The sequence below is a fragment of the Elephantulus edwardii genome, unplaced genomic scaffold (genome assembly GCF_000299155.1).
Source record: "Elephantulus edwardii isolate Elephantulus edwardi_28Jun2011 unplaced genomic scaffold, EleEdw1.0 scaffold00108, whole genome shotgun sequence".
Classification (NCBI taxonomy): Eukaryota; Metazoa; Chordata; class Mammalia; order Macroscelidea; family Macroscelididae; genus Elephantulus; species Elephantulus edwardii.
Window position 1 is genome coordinate 656,351 of NW_006399858.1, and position 19,796 is coordinate 676,146.

General features: G+C 40.0%; 1 pseudogene; it reads right to left on the reverse strand.

Moving 5' to 3' along the window:
* Positions 1-11,893: 11,893 nt before the first annotated feature.
* LOC102849641 lies at positions 11,894-12,489 on the reverse strand (annotated as a pseudogene).
* Between the last annotated feature and the right edge of the window lie 7,307 nt (positions 12,490-19,796).

Genomic DNA, 19,796 nt, shown 5'->3' on the forward strand with positions numbered 1-19,796 from the left:
TGGAGCATCTATTTCAACCATCAAGTCTCTCCTTTCTCATCTCTAGAATGGGCAGAGCTTGTGAGATCTCATTGGATTAAAAAAAATTAAAAAGATTAAGGTTATTGTTATGACTTGGTATCCCTGACATTATTAAACTCACTACACCTCCAATTCTATCTTGAAGTTAGAGATCTGATTTCTGCTGATGGTCCGTGTATCTCATCTACGTGTCCTTGAGGACCTAGGTGTTTCTGATGTGAACTTGGGCCCCCTCCCCACCAGGTGTGTGGCCATCAAAATACTGCCCCTGACTGAGTCTTCTCCATTGTTCCACCCCCAGTGTGACCGTTACATTGGTCAGTATTTGGACCGTCCAGTGAGATCCATTAAACCAGGTGCTCTGGGTAAGATGGTGAGCCTTCTTGTTCCCGCATTCCTTGAGGGCCACTTGGTCTATATCCGGGCCTTTCTTGGAATCTACCAGGAGTTTGCGACCACTCAGCAAGTCCTCGATCTGCTCTTCAGCAGGTAAGCATCTCACCCTTTGAGGGGCAGTGCTGAGACCCCCACCTCCTAGCTGTGCATTATGGGGATGCTCTGTAGTTTTCTGAGCCTCAGTTTTGCTCATCTGAGAAGTGGGGTGGGGATAAGGTGACCTCTCTGGATTGTTGTTAAACAGGATTGTCTGAAAGTAGCTGTGGACTGTGTTACCACCACAGAGCCTGGCTCTGCAGGAAAGACAGTTGAAAAAGGCAGAGGAGGTTTACAATGGTCCTCACTTCTTCTCAGGGAAGGAGTTCCCTGCCTTGACCCTCAACAACCTCTTGATCTAAACCAAAGTCATTATCCTATGTGTAAAATCAGTGTGGAAATGAATGTAAAATGTTGCTATCCATGGTTTAGAAAAAGAGGGATCTCCGGCAGCTGGAAAAGGGACCTGGGCCACTTACTTAGGAAGCTGGTAGAGTTGCTGATTATGTCCACTTACCCAAAAGATGTAGGCTGTTGATGTTAAGTGCCACCATGCCAATTTAAATTGGCGTAACCTTGTCAATACTACAATCTTATCTGATCCTAAGCAAGAAAGGAGGGAGAAAAAAAGAAACACTTTGGTCAGAAGGCATTAAAAAATTGAGAAAAGACAAGGCAAACATCTATATTGTATATCATCATGTGGTGAACTATGAATCTAAGGAAATTGCAAATTCTCAGAAATGCATTTGACCACATAAACATTACATAATATTAGATGCTTGGCATAAGTGGACAGATATGGACTGACTGGTACTGGCCATCTTGAATCAGCTTGTCACATGATATTGGGCTGTGAGTGACAGATTGTAGAAGTAAGGTGTTCTATTCATCATCAAAACCATTTCACAATTGATCCTGAAGTATTCTGGTCTCAGTGAAAGGCTGGCATTCATATGATAGTATCATTTTCAGCTCTCATGGCTAGCATTTATGTTTGAGGAATACTTGTGTGGCCAAGTACACCTAATTTGGCCATGGCATTGGGAAGTTTCCATCCTAGGAAAAAGACATCATGCTGGAAAAGGACAAAAGAGAGGAAGACCCTCAACAGGATGGATTGACACTGGGGCTATCACACTGTCCCGGTTATTGTGGACATGATGAGACAACAGCACCCATAGTAAAAAGTTCCAACCTTAGAGGGTCAGTATGAGGGGTAGTTGAGTTGAAGACAGCTAAAAACAACGAAAACAACAGCAGTAGTGTAGGATATGGGAAAACGGCCTCATAGTATTTTCTTGGCTGTAATGCTTGTAGGATCAAATCAGCATGTGTTTCTGCAAGGGTATTTCCTAGCAGCTTAATATTACCAGCTAGTACTTAACCATTTCCAGCATTATGGCTCCTTAGCAAATATAACTCACTCACATCACTCATGCCATTGATTTGAATTAGACTCTTAGCTTATGCTTCTTGGGATTGCTGAGGTTTTCTATCATAAGGAGGGAAACTGCCTACTTTCCTTTCCTAGAGCCGACGGTGGACTCAAGCTACCAATGATGTGAGACCTACAAATTAGCAGTGCACATCCATACACCAGAATACTTATTACATAGACGAGAGAGAGAGAGAGAAAGATACACACAGAAAGACAGAGATAGATGATAGATAGATAGATAGATAGATAGATAGATAGATAGATATAGAGATGAGAGAGAGAGAGATGCCTTCAAGTAAGAACCGACTCAGAACTGACATTCCAGTAGATTTTCAGAGTTGAATCACATGGGAAGAGATTGCCTATCTTTCTCTCTAGGAGTACATGGTGGGTTTGAATTGTCTACCTCAGTGTTGGCAGGGATATATATGTGTGTTTCTGTATGTGTGTGCATACACACATGTATATACATATATGTATATATAAATATATATAAACATGTATTTATGTATATACATACACACACATATATATATATATATATATACACACATATGGACATATATACATACATAAACGCACACAGATGTGTATATATATATATACATATATTTATATATATATATATATATACATATATTTATTGTTGTTTATTGCCTTCAATTACAGCACAACTCATAATAACCCTATGAATAAAAAGCCTGAAGCACCTCTACAACCATCGACATTTATCAAAGTTCTTAGAGTTTCTGGAGGCATGTTGTTTAGGAAGTGGATGCCTCTCCTACTTCCTAATATATATGACATATTTTGTTTCTCTCTCTCTCTCTCATCTATCTCTATATCTCTATATCTATCTATCTGTTTTTGTGTACCATAGAGTTAGAAGGAACCTTACCATGGGTTTTCAGAGGCAGTTTAATCACATGGGAGGATACTGCCCATCCTTCTCCCACAGAGCACCTGGTGGCTTCGAACTGTGTGCCTTCGCGACTGCAGCACAGCTTCTTACCACTAGGCCACATATATGAAGCATTGATTAGCAGGAAATTCTCAAAATTCTTCATACCAATTACCATCCTAGAGAAAGTCCCCACCCTCTGGGCCCTCTAATCTAGTCCTACAGGAGTAACAGGGCTGGTCATCAGGTGGTGTCCACAGAGCACTAGATGTGACAGCCTCTTGCCTTCTCTAGGTTTGGCTACATACCTCTTGGTAATGACAGTGGTGCTCGATCCCAGGACATGCTGAGAGAGTGAGTAGAATTCAGACTGAGCAAGACAGACTCTTTCCTCCACAGAAGGGTTGGGCCATGGGGAGGCAGAGACTTGGTTCCTCACACTGTTATTAGCCTTTGAGTCATGAAAGCACAGGCTTCCTGGCACGAGGACAGGAGATAAAGAGCAGGGATGGAGCCCTGGTGTGCTGGGGATCAGAGGGGACCCTGATTCTGAGCAAGTTCTAAAGGGAACCCTTGTTTTCCAAAGCCCCCTCCTACTGTGCTTGAGGCTCTCCCCATCAAAGGCCACCATCTCTTGAACCCTTGCTTGGGTCCTCATTTGTATGTGAGCTGGGCCCGGGCCCCTGCCCTTCAAGACAGCTGTGCCATAGACAGAAGCCTTGGGCACTAGGATGGATGGAGCAGGAGCCCCCAGAGGAGGAGACAGTGGGCCCTGGGCGGGCCAAAGCAGGAAGAACTGTCTTCCTCCTCACCATCAGAGAGGCACAGAGCACACTCATTGCATCCAGGCCTTGTAGGGAACATGCAGACTCACCCTTCCCAGCCCTTAGGTACTTCTCCTAGTGGGGATGGAGCAGAGGGGACACACCCAGAAGTGTGCTTGAGGCTCTCCCCATCAAAGGCCACCATCTCTTGAACCCTTGCTTGGGTTCTCATTTGTATGTGAGGTGGGCCTGGGCCCCTGCCCTTTAGGACAGCTGTGCCATAGGCAGAAGCCTTGGGCACTAGGCTGGATGGAGCAGGAGCCCCCAGAGGAGACAGCAGGCCCTAGACGGGCCAGGGCAGGAAGAACTGCCTTCCTCCTCACCATCAAAGAGGCACAGAGCACACTCAGTGCATCCAGGCCTTGTAGGGAACATACAGACTCACCCTTCCCAGCCCTTAGGTACTTCTCCTAGTGGGGATGGAGCAGAGGGGACACACCCAGAAGCACTGGGAGGGAGGCTGCCTGCTAACAGAGAGGGAGGTCAGGTGATTGAAGGGGACTTCCTGGCACCAGATCTTTCTCTGAGTCCATGTCCATGTGACCCGAACCTCCACAGTCTGGACATCTAGAGCCAAGTGGAGCTGATGTCCGGAAGTTTGGAAGCAGGGAGTTGCAGAAATTCTGGTCCTGCAGGATGCTCTGAGAAGGCAGGGTGGACTTGAGACAAGGTCTCTAAATCTACTCTTCCCTCGCCCAGGGCCATGGCCTTTATTTTAACCACCCTGGTGGAAGAACACTCCAAAGATTTCAAAGAACATCCGGATTTCAAAGCCCTGAAGACACTACTCAACCTCCCGGAGTCAGATCTTGGGGCCCGAGCCAGCGTGCTCCTCACCAGCCTGGAGCTCTTGGAGCTAGAAGGTAAGAATGAAGGATGGTTCTGAGGACAGCTGTGGAGGGATGCGAACGGCACACAGGAAGGGTCCTGCAGATGCTGCTGTTACCCAGAGCTCAGAGTCCCCTAGCGCACTCAGCTGGTGGATGGCAGCCTGGGACCAGGTCGGGCAGAGGAATTCTTGGGTCTGGGCTCCTCTTACTGGTAAAAGCTCTTCATCTTTGGAAAGGCCCATAGAGTTGCTGCTGTTTTTACTGAACTTTCTCAACTTGCATCCCCACCAACAGCATCGATTCAAGATGTGTTTCAGACTCCAAATGGAACAGCACTGCCTGCAGACCTTGGATATGAAGATCTCACCTTAGATCCATCTAATGTGTTGCCTGAAGAGGAGACGTCTAGTATTGACCGTAGTCAGGTCACCACTTCGAAACCTGCGGAGGCTGCAGACCAGGGTTTCATTCTAGACTCCTCGGTCTATATAGGTCAGAAAAAGTACTACGTACACTTTCTGAAGGACTTTGTAGTTACTTTTGTTTAACATCAGCTTCTAGGGAATCCAGAAGCAAAAGAAAATAAGTGTCTTTCACCTGCTCTAATATCTAATTCCATATAGACGTCAACATCTCCAGGGCGCTCTAGCTCTTACATAAAAGCTGTTCCTTTTATTATGATTTATTATTATTCACTCCAATTTACCCTTATCCCTTTAGTTAATTGTATAATTTTAAGGAAAAAATAAAAAAAAATTACATTTTACTCATTCGTATGTCTTTTAATGATTTAGAGAATTTTCTTTCTCCAAACAAAAATCCTGTAACGAGGAAGCAGTCACTCAACTCCCAGCCATTGGCCTTTACAAATATGCTTCCTGCGTCTGTGATTTGACCAACCCTGGACTTGTCCTCTCCAGGACCACACAGCCTTTCATTATCAACTCTTCTAAAGTCCATGCAGGGTGTCCTATGCTGGAGTATCTCATTCTTTCATAGGTAAATGCCATCCACAAATGTACAGATTTACCACATTTTGTTTATCTATTTATTCGTTTTGATGGTCATTACATTTGGTTTCACCTTTTCCTTGATGTGAGAAATGTTGTCATGAGCATCTGGGAATAAGTGTACCTGTTTGAGTAGCTGACTTCATAGTAAATGCCTATGATGTGTAAGGAGGAGGAACGCCAGGTACATAGACAGGGGCAGGGGTGGAGAAAGTGTTCATACCCATGTTTATTGCTGTGCTATTCACAACACTGAAGAGATGGAAGTATCCCAAGTGCCCAACAATAAATGAATGGATAGAAAATGATGGTGTATTCACACAATTGGACACTATGCGGCCTGAAAACCAAGGAACTTGTAAAACATTACACAACATGGTGACCCTGGAGGACATTATGTTGAGTGAGATATCTCTGTCACAAAAGGACAAATACTTCATAACACCACTGTTAAAAAGACTGACATGGGGGGAGGTTTGGGGGCAAACTAGGAAAAGAGAGGGTAGACAATGAACATTGGAACAGATAGAGGAAGACTCTGTTTAAAAAGAATATATGATTAGACATCATCTGTAGGACAATAATCCAGAGTAAAAGGTCATGGCAAGGTGGACTGGGGATGGGGGAAGGAGGAAAATTTGCAACAATGAATGAATGAATGAAAATCCAAGTGTAAACTTTCATTGCCACCATTGTAGAATGGGACTGACATCAGGGTTGGAGTGAGACTGGGAAAAATTGGATAAACAGTTGAGGGAGAGAACTGTTTGAAAGCAATATATGATTCGTATAGAATTCCCCTGCCACTGCCCTGAGTACACTCTATTATGCAACCTTCATTCTGGACTCTTGTCGTAACCATAACACCCAATCATATATCGAACATGACTCATAGTTCATAGAGTTTCTGGAGTCATGTTGCTTAGGAAGTGGATGCCCCTCCTGCTTTGTTCATAGGGTCACTATGAGTTTTCTACAACTCCACAGCATTTAACAACAATAACTATAACTATATAACTATAACTGCATGTATAAACCAACATATATATAACAACATACTTATATAAACACATATATATAAAATATATGTATCACAACATAAATGTATATCTATGTATAACAACATATATGTAGATAAGAAGACATATATATCTATATATATGTGTATATAAATAGATATATATGTATATATATAGTTATATACATGTTGTTGATTGCCTTCGAGTTGAGCACAACTTTTAGTGACCCTAAGAACAAAAGACTTGAACCCTGTTGTATAACTATTACCATTTATGTCTAAGTTCATAGAGTTTCCAGAGGCATGTTGTGAACTTAGAGAAATGATGATATATGTTTGTGTGTGTGTATGTTTTTGTTGTTGTTATGTACCATCGAGTAATCTGAGAACTATAGTAATCCTATGTACAGCGGCTCTGAAACCTTCCCTGGTCTGAGCCAGTCTCACTAATTCCAACACACCAACCCGCATTGCCCCAATTATTGTATCTGTCCATTTAATCCAGGGACTTCCTCTCCTGTGCTTTCCTTCCACCCTTCTGAGCATAATGTATATTTCTCTGAGGAATGCTCTCTTCTGGCCAGGTACCCTAGGCATATGACATGGAGCTTCAAAATCCTAGCCTCCAAGGAGAAATTTGGTTTCTCTCTCTACAAGATGCAACTATTTGTTTTCTTGGCAGTCCATGGTATGTTCAAGACTCTTCTCCAGCATCACAATTCAAAGGCATCAATTCTTCTATCATCCTTAGTCATTTTCTAGTTCTCCGGAGCATAGCAAAAAAACACAAAAACCATGGCCTGGATTAGGTGCATCTTATTCTCTAGACTGATATTGTTGTTTTCAGCACTCTGGAGAGGTCCGTGACAGCAGATTTTCCTAATATAATTCATCTTTTCATTTCCTGACTGTTGGTGTTAAGAGTGTTGATTGTGGAGTCAAGCAAGCTGCAATTGTTAATTTAATATCTCAATCTCCTCCATCTACATTACATGTATATATATATATGTGTGTGTGTGTGTATACATATACATAAATATATACACACACACATATATACACACATATATATGCATATATACATACGTATACACACGCATATATATATGTATGTGTGTGTGTGTGTGTGTGTGTGTATATATATATATATATTTGTTGTTGTTATTAAGTGTTGTCGAGTCGCAGGTGACTCATAGTGACCCTATGAAGGAAAGTCCTCAATGCTTGGGTGCCTTTCATCTTCTCTAGGCTCATAGGGTTTCGGAGGCAAGCTATTGTGGAAGTGGATGCCACTCCTCCTTCCAAGCTTGTTTTAATCGTATATACATGTATAGATATATATGTTTGTATATATGTATGTATATTATATATAATATCTATCTCATTGAGAGTATCTTTAGAAAAATCAGTGTTCATTTTTTTATCTTTTTGGCTTGACCCTATATAGTATGCAATTTGGTCTTATGGAAAATGATCTTCGGTCTTGGTTTTAGGTCTTTGATGGTAACCTATAAACTCTTGAAATTTTCCAAGTGATAGGAGTATCTTTACTACTCATGGTGAGTTTCCAAGATCACACAGTTTAATATTAATATGAACACTCAGAGTGAGCATGGTCACACAGAATAGTCTTGAGGCTGGTCACAGTCCTAGGATGTAATATAAAAATATGATTAAGGATGAAAACTTTGGTTCAAAGTGTATTATTCAGCTGGAGATAGAATTCAAATGCCTTTGTGTAACTCAAGTAACTTAATAATGTATATATGACAAAGCTTCTATAACTGTGGAAAATTATGATCAGGTGAGCTTCACAGGTTAGTAATACTACACATATACTGTCAAACAATGCTCATGAGGAAAATACATCCCTAGGACAATTGAAATTTTGTGTTTAGAACCCTCTTAGACGTTGCACTAGGTCGGAGCTTCCTTTGGCAGATTTTAGTATTTTATTCTCCTATAGAGCAAAGTATTCTGAAGCTTTGTCTGACATACATTGGACATGTTGCACAGAAGGACCAGTCCTTGATGGAGGGAAAGCTCAGGAGAGCAAGACCCTCTATGAGATGAATCAATTCAGAGACTGGGGTAATGGGCTCGGTGTGTCAGAGACAATTAGATTGGTACAGGATAAAGCAGGGTTTAGGGTTGTTGTGCATAGGGTGGCTATGAGTCTCTGGCAACTCGACGTTGCATAACAACAACATTCTCATGAAGCTTATTGGTTTCAGTAACTTTGTTAGTTTTTTAGAATATTATGAAATCTGAGGGTGATTTGGGGAAATTCCTGAACTTGACATTCAAGGATTGGATATTCTTTGGAAAAAACTTATACTCTGCAGAATTTTACCTTTAACCTTACAGTTTGGATATCTCTGAATAGAATTCCAATACATAAAACATGTAGAAGCTGAAGTGAGGTTTAAATCTTTCCTTATTTTTTCAGATCGATAGTCAACTGATCTGAAGTTCTACTGAAGACTACAGCAATAAGAAAATAATATAAATGTTTCTGAATTTACCTAATTGTTATTATTCATTTTCTGAGTCCTGATACATAAATTAAATATCCACATGATTGAAATTTATATAAAAAATTCTTCAATCTTAATTATTAAAATGACTACAAAATTCAGATGGAATTGATTCAAGATCAAGATCAAATCTTGGTTCCTGTGGACTTATTTTAATTTTAATTTTAATTTTCTTAGGCATCAATTTGAACTTGATAAATGTCAATAGTTGTAGAGGGACTTCAGGCTTTTTGTTCCTAAGACATACTTAAAGGCAATCAACAACAACATGAGTAATTGATGATCTGTCCCTGGCCATGAAGCACTTGTTGTGGAAGATTGTTCACCCTTCAGTATGTAGTACATCTCAATATCAAGAAAACAAAAATTTTCACCACTGGACCAATAAGCAGTGTCATGATGGATGGAGAGGAGTTTAAAATTGTCAAAACCTTCATCCGTTGTGGATCCACAATCAATACCCTTGGTATGAGCAGTCAGCAAATAAGGAAATGCGTTTCACAGGGAAAATCTGCAGTTAGGGACCTTTCCAAATTATTGAGGAGTAGTAATGTCAGTTTGAGGACTAAGGTGAGTCTGAATTAGGCTATACTCTTTCCAATTACTAGCTATGCATCCAAGACTTGGCAGAAGAAGAATTGACATCTTTGAGCTATGGTGTTGAAGAACAGCACTGAACATCCCATGTACCACAAAGAGAATGAAAAAAAAATGCCTTGGAGAGGGTTCAGCTGGATTGCTCTTTAAAGGCAAGAATGATGAGATTTTACCTCACTTTGGACATATTGCTAAAAGGTGCTATTCCTTGCAGAAGGATATGATCTTGGAAAGAGGGGAGGGTCAGTGAAGGAGAGGAAGATCCTCAACCAGGTGGATTGACACGGTGACTGCTGCAATGGGAGCTTGTGTGTCAGGAAGGGTGAGGATGGCACGGGACAAGACTAGGTTCAGATCTTTTGTTCATATCTTAGGGTCACTATGAGTCGTACTTGACTTGATGGCATCTAACTACAACAACAATAACAATAATCACCATACCTTTTCAGTCTGTATAAAAAACAGATAATTCTTTGGGAGACTGGCCTTTATAAGGCAGAATGTTGCATCAGAATTAAAGGAAGACTCATCAACTACCTATGTTATGCGGATGACACAGCCTTGCTTGCTTAAAAGAAGGAGGACCTGAAATGATTGCTGTTGTCCTCAAAATGGATTTAAGCTCAACATCAAGAAGACAAGTTCTTACCAGAAGGCTAACTGGCAGCACCATGATAGGTGGAGAAGAAATTGAGTTTGTTAACAATTACAGACTAGTAGGCACCACAATCTACACTCTTGGTATCACCAGTCAGGAAAAAAGGACCCATTGCACTGGGAAAATCTGCTGCCAGGGATCTCTCCAGAGTGTTGAAAAGCAACAGTCTGGAGACTAAGGTACCAACTGATCAAGGCCACAGTCTTCCCTATTATTTGCTTTGCATCAGAGAGTTGGACAATGTCTAAGGATGACAGAAGAAGAATTAAAGCCTTTGGGTTGTAGTGATGGAGAAGAGACCTGAACATACTACGGGCTGCCAAGAAAACAAATATGTCTCTCTTGGAAAAGGTGAAGCCAAATTTTTCCTTGGAGACTAGGGTTGTAAGCCTCATCTCACATACATTGGGCATTTGGCCCTAAGGGACCCATCCTTGGAAAACACCATGCTCAGAAGATTGGAGGGAAAGTGCAGGAGAGGCAGGCCCTAGATGATGAAACAGATTGATATAATAACCAGGGTAATGGAGGTAGGTGTTTCATAGTTATTGAGACAGGCTCAGGACAGGGCAGGCTTCAGAGCTATAGGGTCACTATAAGTCGGAGGTGACTTGACAGCACATAATAACACACACACACACACACACACACACACACACACACACACACACATAATTAAGTGATTAGAAGCATTCCTTCAAGTATATTTTGGGTGAAGGCTTTTAGCTCTAGTTCCAGGTAGTAGCAATGCCAAAATCAGCTCTGTCTCATATCAAGTCTCAGATCCTGTGCTGTAGCATCTGAAGCTACTTAAATTGCTGCTCCTGTAAGCTCTGATCTGAGTGGTGAAGGAATATTTGGGTCCAAAGAACATATACTCTACATTCTCTGCTTCTTTTTTGCTGGTGAAGAGATTCTTAATTTCTGTGGCTAAAACCATTCAATTTAATGGCCAGGCTAGTCATTCCCATTAAGAATAGATCAATAAGGCCATTTGCAAACCCTCACCCATCTATGTGACAAAGTCAACCTCCAAGGCTAGGAAAGCTTTTTTTTTAATGGTAGAAAGATTTTCTATATCATTGACTCCAACTGTGTTTCTTTACATACAGGAGTTTTAAACAAAAATACTAGGAGAAAATTAGTTAATGTTGCATTATACAGCAACTCATTACCAGTAATATACTGCAAAGTGAAATTGCTTGGAAAAAGGGGGTAGAAAGAAAGGGCAGTAAAGGAGGGAAGATAAAGAAAAGGAATTAAGTTGTCAAGTGGAATTACTATTTCTTTTGTTCTTGAGAAAAACAAAGTCCTTGCAAGCACAGCTTTGTTCTGTAGATTATTTTTCAAACATGTGCCAAATGGAGCCAAAAGGGAGAATCCCTGAAGAACCTGAAAAGGTGCAAAACTAAGGGCTTCAATGATCAGGTAGCAAGTGTTTCAGCCTTCAGTTGCCAGACGCTTCCTTTTCCAAGAGTTATCAGGATGAAAATGTCTACCCTGTGACTGTTTTCCTTTCTTTTGTCTTGGCACCTGGGTGTGCATGAATCGCTGATTAAAATTTCTCAGGGTGTCCTTGAGAAAATCAGATATTTTTATCCACATACATGTATGAGTATAGACCTTAGAGCACTTGATGTGGTGGCGCTGGTAATCCCAGAACATGTGGATCAAGGTGATAGTATTGTCTCTGGAAAAAGTGTTGGTAGGGCGAGGGAACAGAACAAAGCTAATGTAGTCAATGTTGTTGCCCACAGTTTCATTGGTGTACTTAAGTTCGAGAGGAGGTTCCCTGTGGCTGAAGAGGACCTGTGGTGCTGTGTGGCTGCCCCTGTGTCCTTATTTGAAGTCCTGAATAAACACCTTTCCAATCATCATCTCAACACTGTGCTGAAGACTACTCTGAATTTGTCCTTTTTTGACTCAACATACATAGTCTCATCATCCTTATAACAGATAGCTGCCCTATTCTCTCCTTCTTTGCCTTCTTGGGACTAGAAGTATTTCTTAAAGACAGAGAGGCAAAACAACTGTTCAACATGCTAGCCTGATGTACAACGGAATCTTTAGAGACCAGGAGATTTTAAAGGTCATATAGCAAAGAGACCTTTTATCATGATTCTGGGTTTACCATGAAACCTCCATACCCTCTCTTTAATATCTGATATGAACCATGGGCCTGAAGTCTGCCTTGTAGAATTTCAAAGAAATACTCCCCATCACTTTTGTCTCCATTAGAATTTGAAATATTATAAAGGACTCCATCAAAATGTACTTCTGATCTCCCCCTGCCCCATGCCACCAGCTGCATTCTCAAACGTGAGTGTTATGTGGTTGTTCACCTCCAGCAGGACCATAGATGCTCCTGCTACAGGCAGGGGAAGGAAAACAAGGGCAGGTGAGGGTGGGTAAGGCAAGGAAGGACAGAGACAGTGGCCCTGCTACTCCCTGAGGAGGGGTCTAAGTAGGTCAGTTGTTGTTGCTTGCCTTTGGGTTGATAGTGACACCATGAACAAAAGGCCTAAAACCCTTCCACAACCACAGCCATTTATCAAGTTCACAGTTTCCAGAGGCATGCTGTTTAGGAAGTGGTTCCCACTCTTGCATTAGGTGAGGGGAAATGGTCCTGAATAGGAGGAAGGGGAAGACAGCTCCTTGACATACACATGACATACCACTGTAGAGATACCCACTCATTGCACTGACCTGGCCTCCAAGCCTGAACCCACCAGAACAGCCACTGAAGACTTAACAAGCAGCCCAGTCACCCCCACTCCTTCCCTTCCAGGTTCTCAATAAAAGCCTTTTTAGACAATGGACTCTTGACACCACTTTCCACTCCCTGATTTTCTACCCTTAATTTCATATTTGAAGAATTAACATTTCTTCTACAATCAATTTAAAATATGTAAGCCTGCTACTTCATTCCTCATACCTAAAAACCCTCATTTTAGATAGTCAATTTGAGATTTGCTCATTTCTATCAAATAAAAACTCTGGGAAGCAAGTATATCCATTTTGCCAAATAATTTTCTGTTTAGTTTGGAAACTGAGCATAAGCATCCACAAGCAAAGTTCAGCACAGAATAAGCCATCTATTTGCAGCAATCAAAACTACCCCATAGTAAGGGACATCTTTTCTTCATCTAATTAGACCCTGGTCCACTTATCCCCAATCATCTATGGCTTGGTCCAAATGGACATCAACTGAAAACTCAGGAATGGAATCCACATTTCTCCACACATTCCAGACTGGCTGGTCCCTCTCCTCAGCTTTCGCCCTCACATGAGGCCAGGTCAACAAGTCACAAGTCAGGGGTCCTCATAAATCCTTCTTCTTCAAGCCATTAACATTTTTTTTGCTGATGGGCACTTACTTTTCTCCGCTTCAAAAGCCAAACAGCTTGCTCTAGTTTTAAAAACTCAAAGCCTCTTCTATCTATCTATCTATCTATCTATCTATCTATCTATCTATCTATCTCTATTTCTCTACGAAAGTTCTTATGGCAGTCCATGGAATGTTCAATACTCTTCTCCAACACCAGAGTCCAAAAGCAGTAATGTTTTTTCAGTAATTCTTATTCATTGTCCAGCTTTCATTTGTATAACAAGTGATCCAAAAGACCATGACCTGAATTAGAAATATCTTAGTCCTCAAATTTCCATCATGACTCCTCAACAGTTTGTAGAGATCCTTAACTGCAGGTGTTCCCAATGCAGTACCTCTTCTGATTTCCTAACTGCTGGCATCAGAGAGATTTATCATGAATCCAAGTAAGATGAAGTTGTTGACAGTTTCAATCTTTTCTCCATCTATCATAAAGCTGTCTATTGTTCCAGTGGTAAGGATCATTGTTTTCTTGATGTTGAGCTGTAATACATGTTCAAGGCTGTATTCGCCGATCCTTTGTAGCAAGTACTTCAATTTCACCTTACGTTCAGTAAGCAAGGTTGTTCCATTTGCATAGCACAAATTATTAATGAGACTTTTCCCAACTACCATGCACTTACTGTGCACCCACTCAAGCCTAAGGAGAAACCTCAGTCTAGCCTCCCTTTTCTTACTGTAATTAGAAAACATTATTCCCCATAACATCTTCACTATCCACAAAACAGTATCAATTAACCTCTCTGACCAAAAAACGCTAGTTCAACTTTATTTACTTTCTTTCTTTATTATTTTTATTTCAGAAACTCTTCCCTCTGATCTTGATGCCACAATCTTCTTTATAGAATCAAGCTTGAATAATGTGCTCTGCATACAGATTGAATACATATGGAACAAAAATACAACCCTGATGCACTCTCTTCTTAATGTTAAACCATGCAGTGTTCCCTTGCTCTGTTCACATTACAGCCTCTTAGTCCAGTTACAGTTTTCGCATGAGCATAGTTAAGTGCTCTGGGATTCCCATTCTTCTCAATGGTAGCCATTACTTGTTATGATTCACATAATCAAATGCCTTTGCCTAGCCAATAAAGCATAAGTAGATATTTGCTATTCTTTACATTTAACCAGAATCCATATGACATCAGCAATGAAACCCCTGGTGCCACTGCCTCTTCTAAATACTGCTTAAACTTTTCACAGTTCCCTATCTACATACTGTGCTGGCCATTTTTAAATAACTGCTTAGGTGTGTTTTCTGGTTTGGGGTTGAGAGTAGGTTGTGACTGTTGTTCACAATAGGGTGTGAGCTGGTTGGATTTGGACTCATATTTAAAAAGGGTTTTAGGCCCTCAGGCCTGCAAGCCTCAGGTCTGCTTTTTGTGGAACTCCCAAATAAAACAGGCTTAGAAGCAGGAGTGGCATCCACTTCCAAAAAAAAAACTTGCCCCCAGAATTTTGTGTTCAAGACTTTTGCTCATAACCCTATGAAGCTATGGTTCTTCTACGACTCTATGGCACTTAACAACAACAACAGAAGCAGCAGGATTTTGCTTGCATGTGATATTAATGACATTTTTTAATAGTTTCCACATTCTATTGGACCACCTTTCTTGGAAATGTGAACAAATATGGACCTCTTCTAATCCTTTGGCAAGACAATTGTCTTCCAAATTTCCTGTCATAGACTGGTGAGCTCATCCAGGGTTGAATCTATTAATCAAAACAAGTCAATTGATATCTCATCAATTCTTGGGGCATTGTTTTTGCCAATGCTTTGAATGTAGCATCAACTTCCTTCTTCATTACCATCAGCTCCTGCTTTTATGATACTTCCAGAAATTTTTCAGTATCAGTCAGTTAGTTCTTTTTCGCTCAATGACTCTCTACCTTTCTTTCCTTTTACTTTCCATTTTTTTAATGCTACCAAAGGTGGGTAATTTTAATCTACATCCCTCAGGTCTGCTTTTAATTGTTTTAGGTCAAACATTCTTCTAGGTGGTATAGCACTGGTCTGTCGATTTGCTGTACAGAGGTAACTCGTCATTGCTGTGATGCTGGACACTGACCCTGATGTGCCAAATGCGATATTGGTAACCCATGGCTGACAGTGCTTGGTGGAGCTCCTTAATTTAAAACAAGCTTGTAAGCAGGAGTAGCATCCAATTCCAAAATAGCTTGCCTGTGGAAACTCTATGAACTTGGAGAAACAAAGATAGATATACAAGTGTTCAAGTCTTTTGTTCATAAGGATGCTCTAGTATATTCACATAATGGAATACTATGCAGTACTGAAAAACAGGGAACTCATGAAATACTATACCAACTGGATGACCCTAGAGGACACTATGATGAGTGAAATATCTCAGTCACAAAAGGACAAATATTGCATACGGCCACTATTGTAAAACAGGACTGACATTGGCATTGAGGGAAGATAGAGAAGAAGGGAAGGAATGATATATATTGCATTGCAACAGATGAGGGAGAGAAGTGTTTAAAAGGGATATATAATTAGGTATTATTTTGATGACGGTATTCAGAATGAAGGCTGCACAGTGCAGTGGACTTGAGGGGGAAGGATTGCATAGCAATGAAAGAGTTTTTCTTTCACTCATCAAGGAAAGCAGTGAACTGAGGTGAGGGAATGGACATGGAGAAAACGGAAACAATGAATGACTGGAAACCCTAAATGTCCGTAAAATTAATAAAAAAACAAACACAAAAACAAACAAAAATTACAGGCTCAGAAACCTGATGGTAGCTGCTTTGAGTTGGAATTGACTTGACAACCATGGGTAATGGGTTCTGGCACTGGGAAATATACCATCATATTTAAACTATGAGCAAGCTAACTCATGCTTGAAAACATATATTTGTAACAAGTAATATTTGAATAATTAAATAAACATTTTGCAGGGAGGAAAAAACAAACAAACAAACAAAAACCCAATATAGACTTTTTGTCATGTCTTTGAGGTTTTCCTTATTCTTTGTCATAACATTGTATATAGTGACAGTTTCACCACCTCATGACCAATTTGGATGCCACTTATTTCTTTCTTTTCTCTTATTAAGTACTTCCAAAATAATATTGAATATGAGTATTCCTCATGGGTATCATTGTCTGGACACTGTTAACAAAGGAAATGCCTTTACTATTTCTCCATATAGAAAGATGTAGGCTCTTGGTTTTGCATAAATACATTTCTCTATATTGAGGAAATTATCTTCTATTCCTATTTCAATTGAATGTCTTAATCAGGAAGTGGTTTTCAGTCTTGTCAAAGGCCTTTTCTGCATCAATTGATAGGAACAAGTCATCCTTATTCTTTATTTATTGTCCATTATTTTGTTGTTAATGTAATGAATCATGCTTATATACCTCTTATGCATCCCACTTCATCATAACGAATGCTTTTTTTAAGTACTTTTGGATTCTAATGGCCAAAATTTTGTAAAGGATTTTGGCATCTATATTTATGAGATATATTAGCTGGCTGAAACTGAGGAGGACCTCAAGTGCTTGCTGCAGAGGGTCAAGGACTGCAGCCTTCATTATGGATTGAGACTCAATATCAAGAAGACAAAGATTCTCACCATTGGACCAATTGGCAGCATCAGGATGGATTATGAAGAGATTGAGATTGTTAACAACTTTAGTCTGCTTGGCTCTACTGTCAATACTCTTGGCACCAGTATCCAGGAAATTAAAAGACGTATTGCCATGGGAAAGTCTGCTGTTAAGGACCTCTCCAAAGTACTGAAGAGTAATGGTGTCACTCTGGAGACTAAGGTGCATCTGGTACAGGCCAGAGTCTTTGCAGTTACTTGTTATGCATCAGAGAGTTGAACAATGACTGGGGAGGATAGAAGGAGAATTGATGTCTTTGAGCTATGGTGCTGGAGAAGAGTATTGAATGTGCCATGGACTGCCAAGAAAACAAATAGATCCATCCTGGAGAGGGTTAAACCGGGTTGCTCCTTGGAGGCAAGGATTCTGGAGATTTGTCTGACATAATGTGGACATGTTGTAAGGAGGGACTGGTCCTTGGAGAGGGCCATCATGCTTGGGAAAGTGGAGGGATGGCACAGGAGGGGAAGACCCTCTATGAGGTGGATTGATTCAGTGACTGGACTAATCAGGATGGGTGTGTCAAAGGCAATGTGATTGGCACAGGATAGAGCTAGATTTAGGGCTGTTGTACATAGGGTCTCTATGAGTCGCAAGTGACTTGACGGCACGTAACAACAACAACATTAATCTAAAATTTTCTCTCTTGGCAATATCCTTCCCTGGTTTTGGTGTTAGTGTCACCCTTGCTTCATAAAATGTCTTCATTGGTTACACTTGCTTCATAAAATGTCTTTATAGAATGTTACTTCTTTTTCTGATTTTTGAAATAACATCTCACATCATACACAAAAATTAACTCAAAGTGGTCAGAAACCAAGGGACATAGTCCAAAACTAACAAATTTAGACGAAACTTAGAAGTTCTAGCTTGCAAATATAGCCAGATATGCACAACCAGGAGAGGATAAAACTGATAAATAAGACCATCTGAAAATCAAGTCCCTATGTGCCTCAACACCTTTTTTCAGTAGAGTGAAAAAATACCTACAGTCTATGAAAAAACACTACACAATGACATCTCAGACATGGGTCTCATAATGAAAGTTTCCAGAATAGTAAGGGGCCTCCACACGGAAAATAATGATGACTCATTTACAAAATGGGCAAATGGAATGAAAAAACTCTTCACAATGAAAAACATCTGAATGGCCAACAGACATATGAAGAAATGTTCAAAATTACTGACAATCAAAGGGATGCAAACTAAAACAACAATGATATATCATCTTATCCCAGAAGAGGTAGTGATTTTTTTTTACACAACAGCAGACAATATATGTTGTCGAGGATGTCTAGCATTTGGAACTCTCCTGCACTTCTGGTGGGATTACAAAATGGTATGACCAGTCTAAAAGGTAGTTTGACATTTCCTCAAAAAGATGACCATAGAATTCCCATATGATCCAACTATTTCATCTCTTGAAATATGTCCTAAGGAAATTAAGACTGAGTCACAAAAAGAGGTATATACACCTATGTTCATAACAGCATTGTTCACAATAGCATTAAAATGGAAATAACTAAAATGTCCAGCAATAAACAAATGGATTGAGAAATTGTGGTCCATTCACACCACAGAGTACTATGAAACACAAAAGAACAAGGATTTTGTAAAATACTGTATAACATGGAAGAATCTAAAGACCATTATGCTGAGTGAAGTAACTCAATCTCATAAGGACAAATACTGCATGAGACTATTATTGCATAAGTAGAAGGATAACTGAGTAAGATGTGTATACATGTCAAAAAACATAAAGAGAAAAGAGGAAGTAGTAGAAAAGGGAGAATGGTGGAAATCACTAGGAGAGCAATATTTAGTGGGTGTGCATGGGAAGGGTGAAGGAATAGGAAAGATTCAGTGCAGAGTTGAAATGATGGGGTAACAAGAGGTGTAAATCAATAGTAAAAAATGTATAAAATACATGTATATGAATTATTGCATGAAACAATGTAAATGAAAGATTATATAAAACACAATTCTATGAATGGCTTATATTGTCTTTTGTTAATAGGGTCGCTATGAGTTGTCTACAATTCGATGGCACTTAACAACAACAACATATGAATGACACAGCATGCATCTAATTTATTGTATACAAAGTAATTTTAAAAAGAAAGAAATGCATTACCTGCTTATCACAGATTGTAGTTAGTAACCATTCAGTCTTGATGCCACTCTTTTCTTTAGATAGGCTAGCTTTTTAGAATGTTTGCTTATTGCACAAAATGAAAGGGTATTTTGAAGGTAAATACCCTGTCATACATGTCATACACTTTTTCTGATCTTAAGCTACACAGAATTCTCTCTCTCTGTTCAGATACTTACTTCTTGGTCTATGTAAAGATTGCACATTAAAACAATTAAATGCTAATAGTGTGGTTATAAATATATATATATAAATGAGATGAATGATTAGGGAAAGACAGTAAACTGTTCATAAGAGAATTTAATAAAAAAAATCGAACATATAAAACTCAGTAGATTGAGGAACCTAACTAG